Source organism: Hyperolius riggenbachi, chromosome 2 (assembly GCF_040937935.1).
Source record: "Hyperolius riggenbachi isolate aHypRig1 chromosome 2, aHypRig1.pri, whole genome shotgun sequence".
Taxonomy (NCBI): Eukaryota; Metazoa; Chordata; class Amphibia; order Anura; family Hyperoliidae; genus Hyperolius; species Hyperolius riggenbachi.
In genome coordinates this window covers 398,650,752-398,666,736 of record NC_090647.1, presented here as the reverse complement: position 1 = coordinate 398,666,736, position 15,985 = coordinate 398,650,752, and the positions used below count along the sequence as shown (strand labels likewise).

At 41.5% G+C, this 15,985-nt stretch overlaps 1 protein-coding gene across 2 annotated transcripts in view; it reads left to right on the top strand.

The window, feature by feature from the left end:
* Window positions 1-1,514: 1,514 nt before the first annotated feature.
* Window positions 1,515-15,985, top strand: part of C2H1orf116 (chromosome 2 C1orf116 homolog) — a 281,079-nt gene continuing 266,608 nt past the window's right edge. For both annotated transcript variants that reach the window (XM_068269783.1, XM_068269782.1), the window contains exon 1: window positions 1,515-1,655. The gene's annotated coding sequence lies outside the window, so the exon portion shown is untranslated. The remainder of the gene's footprint in view (window positions 1,656-15,985) is intronic.

Genomic DNA, 15,985 nt, shown 5'->3' with positions numbered 1-15,985 from the left:
TTTCCTTCTAAACTTTAAAATCGATTTTCTCAAAAACTATAAGGTCTTTTTGAAAAATAGTTTTTTCCTCTTATTCCGAATGATCTCCTTAACATATCCTGCAAATTTAGGGTTTCTAGCATTTAAGGTGGATTTGCTATTAACCATTAAAGTCGGCAGGTTTTTAAATGTGTTTTTTTTCCTTTGAAACTTTAAAATCGATTTTCTCAAAAACTATAAGGCCGATTTGAATTTTTTTTTTCCTCTTGTAGCCACTGGGGGCCCCTACAAGCTCTGGGGCCCTGGGGCAGCTGCCTCCTTTGCCTTAATGGTAGCGCCGGCCCTGCTTGAACAAAATACCACAGAAGTAAATGACTGGCCTACACAGCAGCAGACAACATCTTCTACTGCTTCTACTAGGAAACTTGCTGCACCATCCCCACCTTGCCACCACCTCTAGCACCACAGCCACTTCACTTGATGTCTCAGAGGAGTTGTTTACACATGAGTATGTTGAAATTAGCGATTTGCAAGCATTATTGCCAGAAAATGAAGAAGATAAGGATGTTACACCTGATATGGGCGACGAAGATGGGCATAAGGTGTGATGTCCCTGCTGCTGCTGCCTTTTGTGAGTTGTCAGATACAAGTGAAGCAGCTGATGCTGATGATGTGTCGATGGATGTGACATGGGTGCCCACAAGTAGAGAACAAGAGGAGGATAGCTCAGATGGGGAGACAGAGAGAAGGAGGAGAAGACAAGTACAAAGCAGGGAGAGCTTGCAAGGAGCAGGTGGCAGACAACATATATCAGCACCTGGGCTCAGCCAGCCAACATGCCCACCAAGTTGTGAGATGGCAAATGACAGCAGTGTGTGCGGTTGTGAATCTTGGAGAAGAACCACAGCGCTAGAGCAGGTAAATATTCCAAGCCTGCCATGGTAATCTGCATGTGCATGGGGAGAGGGAGGAGGAGTTGGCCCCCGCCGTGTTTGGGCCCCTCTGCAATTGCAGGGGTCATGGGGGTTTTTGGTTCACTTTAAGTCTAACCTAACAGTTATGTCTGGCGAAGTCTGGGCACACTGCTGCACTGGTAGTTGCAGTTTATTTTCTTTTTCTACCAAACTTTGAGGTTAGAAGAGGTTACAAAAAGGCTACAATTACTTTTGAGTGAAGTTTTACTGTAAATGTATTATAATTAAAAAAAAGTCATGTGTCATTAGACTATGCTGTTATATGTATTGTCAAGATTCATAACTTATATTTGGTTTACTTGGATATATTTTAATGTATGCATGATTTTCATTTTTATGCAAAGGGCAGCCTAGTAGAATGCTTTATACAAGGAACCTGAGCTACGTGTTATTATAACTTCAGAGTGCACAGGGTTAACTCTCTGCACTCATTATGCACCTGCATGTGTAGCAGGTCAGTGCCTTAACCTCTTTGATTGGGTAGAAGAACCTGTCTATCCGCCCATGCCATAATGAGGCAAAGGGCAAGAGACAGGAAAGTACACTTTACTCGTAGTTGCTGACTTATGAAGATCTCTGAAAAGACTATCAAATTGCAGTTAAGACGTAATTTTTGCACAAGAATCTTTAAAAAAATTTCAGGATCTATTTTTACTTTAATCTTTTATAAACTCTGTATAAAACAGGATATCTGTTGCTGAGGTAAGTTAATTAATAACTTTGTGTGTGCTTGGGTTCAGCAGGATTCGAGAAATTACTTTCAGTTTCTTGTGTTTAAATTTATTTTCTTTGTGTGTGTGTGTGTGTGTGTGTGTGGTCAAAAAAATATAAGCAGTCTATGCCTAATTATATTCTTCAGAAAAAAATGTGTTATGCATTAGTTTAGGAAACTTGGAGCTGGATTCGTTTATAAGATAGAAAAGTCAGTGAATAGTGTGGTCACTGCTTCTGGTGGCAAACATGTTTGGTAGACTTAGGGCTTGATTCACAAAGCGGTGCTAACCTACTTAGCACGTCTAAAGTCTTTAGACGCGCTAACCAGGGTGCTAAGTAGGTTAGCACCGGATTTCTCAATCAGATCGTGCGCTAACTTTGCGCGCGTAAAGTGTTACGCGCGCAAAGTTTTACGCGCGCTAAGTCCCATAGGCTTTAATGGGCACTTGGCACGGTGCGCCCTGTGCTCTGTGCAGTACGCGCGTAAAGTTTTACGCGCATAAAGTTTTGCGCGCGTAAAGTTTTATGCGCGAAAAGCTTGTTTAGACGTGCTAAGGGGGTTTTCACAGGCGTGCTAACAGTTAGCACCGCTTTGTGAATCAAGCCCTTAGTATATATAACATATTCAGTGTGTCAGGCTGCATTCTACTTATTAACATAAAATCGGAACTACAAATGTTTGCTTTTCAAAGTAAGTTTTGCCATGGTCATGTTCTTGGTGTAAGACTGTGATTACCACACCATTGCATGTTTTTTGTTGTCTTTGAAGAATTCTATTCATAGAGTGAATTTATCTGAAGATGTGTCATTTGTTGTTTTTGATTAAAGGGGAACTGAAGTAAGAGGTATACGGAGGCTTCCATATTTATTTCTCTTTAATCAATACCAGTTGCCTGGCAGCCCTGCTGGTCTATTTCTCTGCAGTAGTATCTGAATAACACTAGAAACAAGCATGCAGCTAGTCTTGTCAGATCTGACTTTAAAGTCTGAAACACCTGATCTGCTGCATGCTTGTTCACGGGCTATGGCTAATAGTATTAGAGGCAGAGGATCAGCAGGGCTGCCAGGCAACTGGTATTGCTTAAAAGGAAATAAACATGGTAGCCTCCATATACCTCTCTCTTCAGTTCCCCTTTAAATGGGGAAGGAGTACACAGTCTGTTGGGTCTAGGTAAGTCCCCACTGAAGAGAGTTGTCTTACAAAATTCAACAGGAAGGAAGTTAAAGAGAAACTCCAACCAAGAATTGAACTTTATTCCAATCAGTAGCTGATACCCCCTTTTACATGAGAAATATAATGCTTTTCACAAACAGACCATCAGGGGGCGCTGTGTGACTGATTTTGTGCTGAAACCCCTCCCACAAGAAGCTCTGAGTACCGCGGTACTTTTGGAAGTTTGTTACAATGTAACAAGGCTCACAGACAGAAATTAGCTGTTTACAGCTGTCTCTAACAGCCAAAACAGCTAACAGCAGCTACATAACCTGCCCACAGTAAAAATGTCACCATGTAATAAATGTCAGAATGTAAATCGGGGAGAGGAAAGATTTTACAATGGGCAAACACTGACTAAATGATTTATACATAATTATTGTAAAAATGAAGCACTTTTTTTATTACATTATTTTCACTAGAGTTCCTCTTTAACACTCAAGCAGCAAGGCCACTAACACAGGAGGCTGAACTATGTAGTTGGCAGGCAGTTCAGTAACCCATCTACAGTAGAACTGTGACAATAGTGATGTAATTAATGGAGGACAAAATGCTAATCTTATCACATACATACAGAACCCAGCTTTACAGGATAGCATCTCCTTCCTCAAGAAACATCCAAGTAGCCCACATGGGTACAACCTGTAATATATAGGGAAATACCCAGGCCACTGATCCAACACTGTGAACCACATGTAGGGAGGCTCCAGTCTCAGTTAAATTATCAGGGGTGGATCAAAAGGGTTCAAATTTGTTATTGCCATTATATATTATTGATATTATTACTGATTTATAAAGTGCCAACATATTCTGTGGCACTGCGCAGAGTAAGAAACAAACAGTTGCTGAGACTGTGCATGTAGATGGAAAACTGCTGAGTCCCAGGGGATCCTGCACAATGTGTGTCACTGTTATTACCAATTCTGTACTTTGTACAGAACCGATTTAGTATTTTGTACCAACAATATATGAAATCTGCTACACAAAAACGTTTCAAAAAATGGTAGGCATGTTTAGAAAACCTCTCTAAACATGCCTAGAATCGCTCTGAAAATCTGCTTCAAAAACCTCTAGCGTTTTGTGGATCTGCTAGAGGTTTTTGGTGTGCACTGGCCCTCATTTTGTACCCCATGTTTATTTCTTACTTTGTACAGCGCCACGGAATATGTTGACGCTTTATAAATTATTAATAATAATTATGCGTGGCTGCATTGTAATAACTCACCTGAGCTGCTCAATTTTCATCCCTGATGCCTGCCTCTTCTCCATGACCTGCCACAGGTCATTTACATATAACATATGCCACATAGAGAGGAGGCAGGCAGCGGGGATGAAAATGGAGCACAGATGGAGCAGCACGCCCAGACAGGTAAGTTATTACAATGCAGCCACACGTCATGCAGGGGCCCTGATGAGAAGTCAGGGGGAGACCACTTGGGGGGTGCGGTAGCCAGCTCAGGTGCTGACTTTGCTGGGATGTGGATTAGGGGAGGGGACATCGAGGTCACCTTTGCCCCTGGGCCCCCATTTTGCTTAACCGGCCCTAGGAGAAGAGGAGGGGATGGTGGCATGCAATTGGGTAAAAAAAGATAATCATTAACCCATTCTCTGACTATGTAAGTTAGTAAATCATTAGGGAAAAAATTCAAGCACATGTAGAGATGAGCGTAATGACCTAATTACGATTTTGCGAAATTTCGCGTAATTAGTGTAATTACGATTATGGCCGTAAGTACATAATCGTAATGAAGAAGGATTTCGCGAAATTTCGCGTAAGCGTAATTTTCGCGTAATTTTCGCATTACAGTCGTATCATGCCGTAATTTCGCATTAAACGCTACCGTAATTTCGCGTTAAACCGTAACGCTCCGTATAATATAAAAAAGCCGCCGACTTTAAGGGTTAATAGCAAAGCCCCCTTAAATGCTAAGAGCCTCAAATTTGGAGAATATATTAAGGAGATCAGGAGGAATAAGAGGAAAAATTTTTTTTTCAAAAAGACCTTATAGTTTTTGAGAAAATCGATGTTAAAGTTTCAAAGGAAAAATGTAAACATTTAAAAACCCGCCGACTTTAACGGTTAATAGCAAAGCCTGCTTAAAGTTTAGGAACACCAAATTCCCAGGGTATATTAAGGGGATCAGTGGGAATAAGAGGAAAAAATTTTTTTTCAAAAAGACCTTATAGTTTTTGAGAAAATCGATTTTTAAGTTTCAAGGGCAAAAATGTCTTTTAAATGCGGAAAATGTCAGTTTTTTTTGCACAGGTAACAATAGTGTATTATTTTCATAGATTCCCCCAAGTGGGAAGAGTTTTACTTACTTCGTTCTGAGTGTGGGAAATATAAAAAAAAACGACGTGGGGTCCCCCCTCCCAGACCTCTTTAACCCCTTGTCCCCCATGCAGGCTGGGATAGCCAGAATGCGGAGCAACGGCCGCGTGGGGCTCCGCACCCTGACTATACCAGCCCGCATGGTCCATGGATTGGGGGGTCTCGGAAGGGGAGGGGCAGCCAAGCTTTCCCCTCCCCCTCCGAGCCCTTGTCCAATCCAAGGACAAGGGGCTCTTCTCCACCTCCGATGGGCGGTGGAGGTGGAGGCCGCGATTTCCTGGGGGGGAGGTTCATGGTGGAATCTGGGAGTCCCCTTTAAAAAGGGGTCCCCCAGATGCCCACCCCCCCTCCCAGGAGAAATGAGTATAGAGGTACTTGTACCCCATACCCATTTCCTTTAAGAGTTAAAGTAAATAAACACACAGACACTTAGAAAAAGTATTTTAATTGAACAAAAAACATAACCACGAAAAAAGTCCTTTAATATTCTTAATTAACCATTAATACTTACATGTCCCTTTAAATAAATGATCCCTCGCAATATCCTCGGAAATGTTCTATCAGTTACAATGTAACAAAGTTATTACAATGTAACAACTTTGTTACATTGTAACTACGCCGCACCCGACGCCACTCGCCGCTCAGCCGCCGCATACGCGTCTGTGCAGGACGCTAAGTCCCCGCAGTTCCCGCTGTCCACCCCGCCCACATCTGTCACCCACATGTCACCCACATGTGGGTGACATGTGGGTGACATGTGGGAGAGGCGGGGAGGGCAGCGGAGCCGGCGGGGACTTAGCGTCCTGCACGGACCCGACAGAGCTCTGAGCTATATAGCTCAGAGCTCTGAGAAGCATCTTTGTATTTGGGCTCCAAGGAGCCCCATTGGTCCTTAGCAGACCAATGGGGTTCCTTCAAATCAGAAGGAACCCCATTGGTCTGCTAAGGACCAATGGGGCTCCTTGGAGCCCAAATACAAAGATGCTTTCGAGAGCTCTGAGCTATAGCTCAGAGCTCTGTCGGGTCCTGCAGTGCAGACGCGGCGGCGGCGGTGAGTGACGTCGGGTGCGGCGTAGTTACAATGTAACAAAGTTGTTACATTGTAATAACTTTGTTACATTGTAACTGATAGAACATTTCCGAGGATATTGCGTGGGATCATTTATTTAAAGGGACAGGTAAGTATTAATGGTTAATTAAGAATATTAAAGGACTTTTTTCGTGGTTATGTTTTTTGTTCAATTAAAATACTTTTTCTATGTGTTTGTGTGTTTATTTACTTTTAACTCTTAAAGGAAATGGGTAAGGGGTACTACAAGTACCTCTATACTCATTTCTCCTGGGAGGGGATGGGCATCTGGGGGACCCCTTTTTAAAGGGGACTCCCAGATTCCACCATGAACCCCCCACCCAGGAAATCGCGGCCTCCACCTCCACCGCCCATCGGAGGTGGAGAAGAGCCCCTTGTCCTTGGATTGGACAAGGGCTCGGAGGGGGAGGGGAAAGCTTGGCTGCCCCTCCCCTTCCGAGACCCCCCAATCCATGGACCATGCGGGCTGGTATAGTCAGGGTGCGGAGCCCCACGCGGCCGGTGCTCCGCATTCTGGCTATCCCAGCCTGCATGGGGGACAAGGGGTTAAAGAGGTCTGGGAGGGGGGACCCCACGTCGTTTTTTTTTTATATTTCCCACACTCAGAACGAAGTAAGTAAAACTCTTCCCACTTGGGGGAATCTATGAAAATAATACACTATTGTTACCTGTGCAAAAAAAACTGACATTTTCCGCATTTAAAAGACATTTTTGCCCTTGAAACTTAAAAATCGATTTTCTCAAAAACTATAAGGTCTTTTTGCAAAAAATTTTTTTCCTCTTATTCCCACTGATCCCCTTAATATACCCTAGGAATTTGGTGTTCCTAAACTTTAAGCAGGCTTTGCTATTAACCGTTAAAGTCGGCGGGTTTTTAAATGTATACATTTTTACTTTGAAACTTTAACATCGATTTTCTCAAAAACTATAAGGTCTTTTTGAAAAAAAATTTTTTCCTCTTATTCCTCCTGATCTCCTTAATATATTCTCCAAATTTGAGGCTCTTAGCATTTAAGGGGGCTTTGCTATTAACCCTTAAAGTCGGCGGCTTTTTTATATTATACGGAGCGTTACGGTTTAACGCGAAATTACGGTAGCGTTTAATGCGAAATTACGGCATGAACGAAACGCGAAATTTCGCGTTGAAAATTACGCTTACGGTATTTTCAATTACGATTTTAATGGCAATTTCGCTACGCTAATTTCGCATCGTAATCGCAAATTTCGCATGCGTAATTATAGTAATGCGAAATTACGAAAATTTCAGCTCAACTCTAAGCACATGCCCCATCCTACCTGAGTCATAACCAACACACACAGTATTCAATACTCAGAGAGAGACCTTAGGGGAGTGTAAAAAATTCCACTCCATTGAGATGAATACTGAAAAAGGTTTTATGTCTATGTTGTAATTTTTATGTCTATTGTACGTGTACAGTACGTGTACAGCACAGTACATTATTAGCGATGGCTCGAACTGTTCCTGGCAGATGGTTCCCGGTAATAAACGGTCGTTCGCCCGCCCACGAACAGATCGTGAAGTTTGATCTGCCCCATACGTTTGCATGAAGCCAAAAATTGACACCAATACTGTTATCTATCCAGTACTGTCCTGTATAAGACTTCACTGGCAGGACCTTCAGTTTAGTTTCAAAACGTTTTATTGAGAGAAATTGTCATAATAACCAATGTCTAACAAGGACTGGCTTGGCACTGGACTGCTGGCATGCTGATTAAATCTGTGAGTAGGGTATTCAGAGTTTTGTGGTTTACCTCCTAGAAGAATTATGCAGGGATCAAAGGTGCTAGTAAATTATATAATTTCACAAATTCTTTTCCAAATATGTCGCCAATAGCGACGAGCAACACGGCAGGCCCATCATATATGCCAAACAGTACCTCTCCTATTACGTCGTATTGATTTTATTTAAGTATTTACAGTGGGATGCCAAAGTTTGGGCAACCTTGTTAATCATCATGATTTTCCTGTATAAATCATTGGTTGTTACGATAAGAAATGTCAGTTAAATATATCATATAGTAGGCACACACAGTGATATTTGAGAAGTGAAATTAAGTTTATTGGATTTATAGAAATTGTGCAATAATTGTTTAAACAAAATTAGGCAGGTGCATAAATTTGGGCACCAGAAAAAATAAATGAAATCAATATTTAGTAGATCCTCCGTTTGCAGGAATTACAGCCTCTAAAAGTTTCCTTTAGGTTCCAATGAGAGTCTGGATTCTGGTTGAAGGTATTTTGGACCATTCCTGTTTACAAAACATCTCTAATTCATTCAGGTTTGATGGCTTCCGAGCATTGACAGCTCACCACAGATTTTCCATTATATTCAGGTCTGGGAACTGAGATGGCCATTCCAGAACGTTGTACTTGTTCCTCTGCATGAATGCCTTAGTGGATTTTGAGCAGTGTTCAGGGTCGTTGTCTTGTTGAAAGATCCAGCCCCAGTGCAGCTTCAGCTTTATCACTGATTCCTGGACATTGGTCTCCAGAATCTGCTGATACTGAGTGGAATCCATGCGTCCCTCAACTTTGACAGGATTCTCAGTCCCTGCACTGGCCACACAGCCCCACAGCATGATGGAACCACCACCATATTTTACTGTACGTAGCAGGTGTTTTTCTTGGAATGCTGTGTTCTTTTTCCTCCATGCATAACGCCCCATTGTTATGCCCATATAATTCAATTTTAGTTTCATCAGTCCACAGCACCTTATTCCAAAATAAAGCTGGCTTGTCCAAATGTGCTTTAGCATACCTCAAGCAGCTCTGTTTTTGCTGTAGGCAGAGAAAAGGCTTCCTCTGCATCACTCTCACATACAGCATCTTCTTGTGTAAAGTGTGCCGAATGGTTGAATGATGCACAGTGACTCCATCTGCAGGAAGATGGCGTTGTAGGTCTTTAGTGCTGGTTTGTGAGTTGACTCTGTTTTCACCATTCTTAGCTTCTGTCTATCCAAGATTTTTCTTGGTCTGCCACTTTGAACCTTAACTTGAACTGAGCCTGTGGTCTTCCATTTCCTCAATATGTTCCTAACTGTGGAAACAAACAGCTGAAATCTCTGAGACAGCTTTCTGTACCCTTCCCCTAAACCATGATGGTGAACAAGGTTTGTCTTCAGGTCATTTGAGAGTTTTTTTTGAGACCCCCATGTTGCTACTCTTCAGAGAAAATTAAAAGAGGAGGGAAACTTACAATTGATCCCCCCTTAAATACTCTTTCTCATAATAGGATTCACCTGTGTATGTAGGTCAGGGGTCACTGAGCTTACCAAGCCAATTTGAGTTCCAATAATTAGTTGTAAAGGTTTTGGAATCAATAAAATGACAACAGTGCCCAAATTTATGCACCTGCTTAATTTTATTTAAACAATTATTGTGCACTTTCTGTAAATCCAATAAACTTAATTTCACTTCTCAAATATCACTGTGTGTGTCTCCTATATGATATATTTAACTGACATTTTTTATCGTAACAACCAACGATTTATACAGAAAAATCATGGCGATTAAGTAGGTTGCCCAAACGTTTGCATCCCACTGTATATAGCACCAATATATTATGCAGCGATGTACAGAGTATATTGTTTTGTCACTAACTGTCCCTCTGAAGGGCTCACAATCTAGTCCCTACCATAGTCATATGTCTATGTATGTATTGTGTAGTGCATGTATCATAGTCTAGGGCCAATTTAGGGGGAAACTAATTAACTTATTTGTATGTTTTTTGGATGTGAGCGGAAACTGGAGTGCTCAGAGGAAACCCACAGAGACATGGGGAGGACATACAAACGCCTTGCAGATGTTGATCTGGCTGGGATACGAACTGGGGACCCAGCGTTTTCTTGTTCCCATTTACATTGGAAAGGCATGCGCTTCCAGACAGGCAGCACTTCCAGTCAGACGCTGCACCAGAATAAACTACAGGTAGTTAATTTGGGTGCAGCATCTGTCTGGAAGCACTGCCAATCTCTCCTGCTGTACATAATAAACGTAAGTATAAGTGTTGTGGAAGAGTCTAGTAGGGAATAATTTGTGCACATATTATTTATACAGCAGGAGACATTGGCAGCGCTTCCAAACAGAGGCTGCACCCGAATTGCCTTGAATGCAAATCAGATGCAAATCATGTACTAGTCCTAATCTATAATTTGAATGCAAATTGATGCACATGGATGCAGCTAGCCATAAGTATACTTACATAAGTTTTGTACAGCAGGAGACATTGGCAGCGCTTCCAAACAGAGGCTGCACTTGAATTGACTACCTGCAATAGATGTGCAGAGCTCCACAAATTGTGGACTAAAATACACAACATGCATTTAAAACAGGTGCAGCAAAGGAGGACGTTAGCTTCAGTATAAATAATATGTGCACAAATTATTCCCTACTAGACTTCCCCACGGCGGTGACGGGTCCTCTCGGGGAAGACCTACCGCTACTCTAACGATAAAAACATGATTTTTTCCTAGTGCTGCTAGTCATAAAATGGTATACACATTTCTCTCAAACAGACATCAAACAAATGACAGCGCTCATTGGCTGCAACTGAATTGTAGACCAACAGAGGCATGCAGAGCCCCACAGGGCTAAGTACATGCCTTGAATGCAAATCAGATGCAAATCATGTACTAGTCCTAATCTATAATTTGAATGCAAATTGATGCACATGGATGCAGCTAGCCATAAGTATACTTACATAAGTTTTGTACAGCAGGAGACATTGGCAGCGCTTCCAAACAGAGGCTGCACCCGAATTGACTACCTGCAATAGATGTGCAGAGCTCCACAAATTGTGGACTAAAATACACAACATGCATTCAAAACAGGTACAGCAAAGGAGGCCGTTAGCTTCAGTATAAATAATATGTGCACAAATGATTCCCTACTAGACTTCCCCACGGCGGTGACGGGTCCTCTCGGGGAAGACCTACCGCTAGTCTACGATAAAAACATGATTTTTTCCTAGTGCTGCTAGTCATGTATTTAGCCCTGTGGGGCTCTGCATGCCTCTGTTGGTCTACAATTCAGTTGCAGCCTATGAGCGCTGTCATTTGTTTGACACATAGTATTTATGCTAAAGCTAAATGCCCTCCTTTTCTGTACCTGTTTTGAATGCAATTTGTGTAATTTTCCCGTTTTTTTTTTAGCTCTGCACATCTATGCAGGTAGTTAATTTGAGTGCAGCGTCTGTCTGGAAGCACTGCCAGTTTCTCCTGCTGTACAATTTAATATATTTAGACTGGTACACCAAAGTAAGTGAGTCTGCTAGGTGCATACCCTCTGTTCCAGAAATATTGCTAATCATTATCTCCAATTTCTCTATATCAAGATTAAACCCGGAGAACAGGGAAAAATCAGAGATCAATTTCAATAGATTTGGTATTTAGGTGTGTGGGTGGGAGATAGTGAGGAGAATAACATCCGCGAATAGATGTATTTTGTATGTAGATTTTCCTGAAGAATGCCCTGTATGTTTCAATTTGAGCATATGGCATTTGTCTGAAGCGCAATGACATGAGCAAACAGAGCCAGGGACAGAAGACAACCCTGCCTCGTGCCCCTTTTAATTTCAAGTGTAGGTCTGTATGCAGCAGTTAGTTTCAGTGATGCACATGGTATTGAATATAAGCACCTGATGGCCTTCAAAACCCCCCCTCCAAAGCCCATCTTTCGTCGCTAACACATAAGTGTAGCTAATAAGATCCTTACATAAGGCCTTTTCCATATCAAGTGATAAGGTGGCCAGTGAGAGATGGTGAGGTTTACAGAAGTGTTGGACACTGAGGATCTTGCGGATATCATCAGCAGCCTGTCGTAGTGGAATGAAGCCAACTTGATCAGCTTGTACAAGTGATGGCAAAACTTTATTAATTCTGGGGGCCAAGATAGTGAATATTTTATAATCAACGTTGAGCAATGAGATTAGCCTTAAAGGGACTCCGAGCTCAAAATAATAATGAAAATGGTACTCACCTGGGGCTTTCTGCAACCCACCGTAGGTCGGGAGGTCCCATGACTTCCATTTGGGTTTTGTAGTCCCACCACTGGCAGCACACTGTTTTACCATTGCATATCTTTCCACTGTATTTGTGATTTAACTTACTAAAGCATAGCTGTCTTTGTGGGTGACACTGCATTAGAGATGGCTCAAACCTCAGATTTTGGTTTCGCGGACGCAATCTTTCTCAGAAGTCCAGGAACCAACGAACTCGGCGAAACACAATAGACTTCAGGCGAACTTTAAAAACTACAAACACTGTTTCTGGCCACAAAAGTGATGGAAAAGATGTTTCAAGCGGTCTAACACCTGGATGGGGGCATGGCGGAGTGGGATACATGCCAAAAATCCCTGGGAAATTACGTATTTAACGCAGAGTAGGGTTATAATTCCTAAAGGACAGAAATCACATTGCATTGCTAAATAATAATAATAAAGTGCTTTAAAACATCTTGCGTATGTATATATCGATCCGGTAGTGTAAGTAGTGTACTGCTTTACACTAACAGACCAAACTCACTGTTTAATTCACCGCCACAAACAGCCGCAAAGGGTTGTCATTAGTTGACACTCCCAGGACAAAGTGTCAGTCCTCTCGGCGGCAATGTTTGTGTAGTTATGGCCGTGCTCGTGCGCACGTTGGCGAGAGTGCAGGCCATGATGATGAAAATTGAAAAATACATTTTTGTTTTTTTTTAATAATTGAAAATTGAAGTTACTTGTAAAATTCTAAAAAAAATTTTTCCTGATATGTTACTTTGATAACTGTGGTAATTCCAGAGCTAATACCCACAGAGTGCCGACAAGCGCTGACCAGTACGGTGCCATAAAGAACTTGTGCTATGTACACAGTAACACCTATGCCTTCTCAAGTTGTAGTATCGGTTTTTATAGGTTTCAGGGAAAGGTAGGTTATAGAAAAAAAAATAGAAAGTTACTTATGTATAGATTTGTTAGTAAGAAAAACAACTGTATTTATAAAAAAAATAAAAAAAATTCAAGGTAATAATTCTAATTTCAATTATAATTTTCAAAAAAATGAAACAAAGTAAGCACAGACAAGCGCTGACCTGTACGGTGCCATAACAAACTTGTGTTTTATGGCAAAAGTAACACCTTGTAACGATTGGTGTCAGCAATACAGAGTTCTGATTATTTGGTGATCTGCAGTATCACCAAACAATGCAGATACTATATCTGATTATATGGTGATCTGCAGAATCACCAATAATTCAAATATAGCAACACAAAGGAGTTAACGTGACCTAGTCACACTTTATTGCACTGAGTGTAGTGATTGGTGCAAACAGTAAGTACTGATAGGTTTAGCAACACCTCACCAGAGGAGCTGGTGGGTACTAACAGTACGGAGCCCCTCACCAGAGACAAGGGCTCCCTGATGAGAGTAGAGAGGTCAGACTAATCGATTCGGTAACAGACAGGCAGATAAGGTACAAATACAGAAGACAGAGGCAGAACGATATTCAGGCAGAGTCGGCAACAAGATCAGATGGGCGAAGGTACAGAATCAGAAGACTGAGGCAGAACGATATTCAGGCAGAGTCGGCAACAAGATCAGATGGGCAAAAGTACAGAATCAGAGAGAGTAAGAATAGTCAGAATCAGCCAGAGTCATACACAGATAATAAACAGTAATAATAACAATCCTATCTCTGTGTGAAATCCCCGGTTTCCTCCCGGATCAAAGCACACCGGATCTAACTAAGGTCTGAGCGCTAACACGAAATGATCACAACAGCAGACAAGTTGAGAGTGAACCAGCAAAGCTTTAAGAAGCAGAGGAGATCCTGAGGCAAGCCCCCCTGCGCCCGGCCATAAAGGTCGTGACGGTGCGCGCGCACACGCGCCAATGCGACCTTATGGGCGACAGACAAACCCGCCCTCGGCGTGCTAGACGCCCGAGGCACGGGTAGTGAGGCGGGCAGGGGCACGGAGGCAGCTGAGGTGATGGCGCTGTTCGCCGCAGCTGCCCCAATAATTGTTACACACCTATGCCATCTCAAGTTGTAGTATCAGTTTTTATAAGTTTCAGGGAAAGGTAAGTTATTGAAAAAAAAAAAGTAAATTTATTTATGTATAGATTTGTTAGTAAGAAAAACAACTGTATTTATAAAAAAAAAAAAACATTTCAAGGTAATAATTCTAATTTCAATGATAATTTTAAAAACACTAAACAAAGTCAGCGCCAACAAACGCTGACCTGTACGGTGCCATAAAGAACTTGTGCTTTATGGCAAAAGTAACACCTATGCCATCTCAAGTTGTAGTACTAGTTTTTATAAGTTTCAGGGAATGGTAGGTTATTGAAAAAAATTTTTTGAAAGTTATTTATATATAGATTTGTTAGTAAGAAAAACAACTGTATTTATAATTTCTATGATCATTTTAAAAAATAAATAAATAAATGACTAATGATAGTTACATAGTTATTTGGGTTGAAAAAAGACTTACGTCCATCAAGTTCAACCAGAGAACAAAGTACAACACCAGCCTGTTCCCTCACATATCCCTGTTGATCCAGTGGAAGGCGAAAAACCCTTACAAGGCATGGTCCAATTAGCCCCAAAAGTGGAAACATTTCTTCCCGACTCCAGATGGCAATCAGATAAAATCCCTGGATCAACATTACTGGGCATTACCTAATAACTGTATCCATGGATGTCTTCCAATGCAAGGAAAGCATCTAAGCCCCCTTTAAATGCAGGTATAGAATTTGCCATAGCTACTTCCTGTGGCAATGCATTCCACATCTTAATCACTCTTACTGTAAAGAACCTTTTCCTAAATAAATGGCTAAAATGTTTTTCCTCCATGCGCAGATCATTTCTGGAAAGTGTCTGCAACACCTCAACCAAATAACTGTGTGTGCAAGGGTTCAAAACAAGAGCAATTATATGGTAGAAGAAGAAAGCCCTTAAAAACTACTGTATACTGTATATCTAAATAGCAATTGTGCACTTTATTTTTTTATATATGTGATATTTATTCATATGTTTATTTTTTAGTTCTCATTGCACAGGTGTTGTTTATTGGTCTTGCATCACACTAGGTTGTATACTGAACCTGGGTTCTCCCCCTGTTGGGCTCAATATTGAGCCTACTGTGGGGTATTATATCTGACAGCAGCATTATGTCATTATACAATATATTACATTTAGAGTGATTGTTTCATATGCAGCAGGGATCATGTTGGAATATTTGCTTGTTTTTTAAATGGTTTTATTCTTATTGAATAATCAATATTGTGATTATTATTATACCCAATGTTGAATAAAGATTTTTGTTATACTTTTTCAAATTTTGCTGTGGGAGGTGCTATTTTTTAAGGTCTTTCTTCTTCTACCATGCGCAGATCATGTCCTCTAGTCCTTAGGCCTAACTTTCAAAAAAAAAAAAAAAAAGTAAACAAAGCCAGCAGGTGTCAGGCTGGCAGCAGCAGGCCTGCCTGCCATTCGTGGTGGGGGTGGTGTCACCCAACTCCCAAACCCAACCCAAATGGAAAGGGCCCCGCTTTGGTGGGGCCCGGGACCACACATGCACGTTTTGTGGTGGTGGACAACACTGTCACCAACCATGACTTGGTGGATTTCTTCCTGCTCTCCCACCATATCAGGCAAGGATGTGGCATTACCACTCACT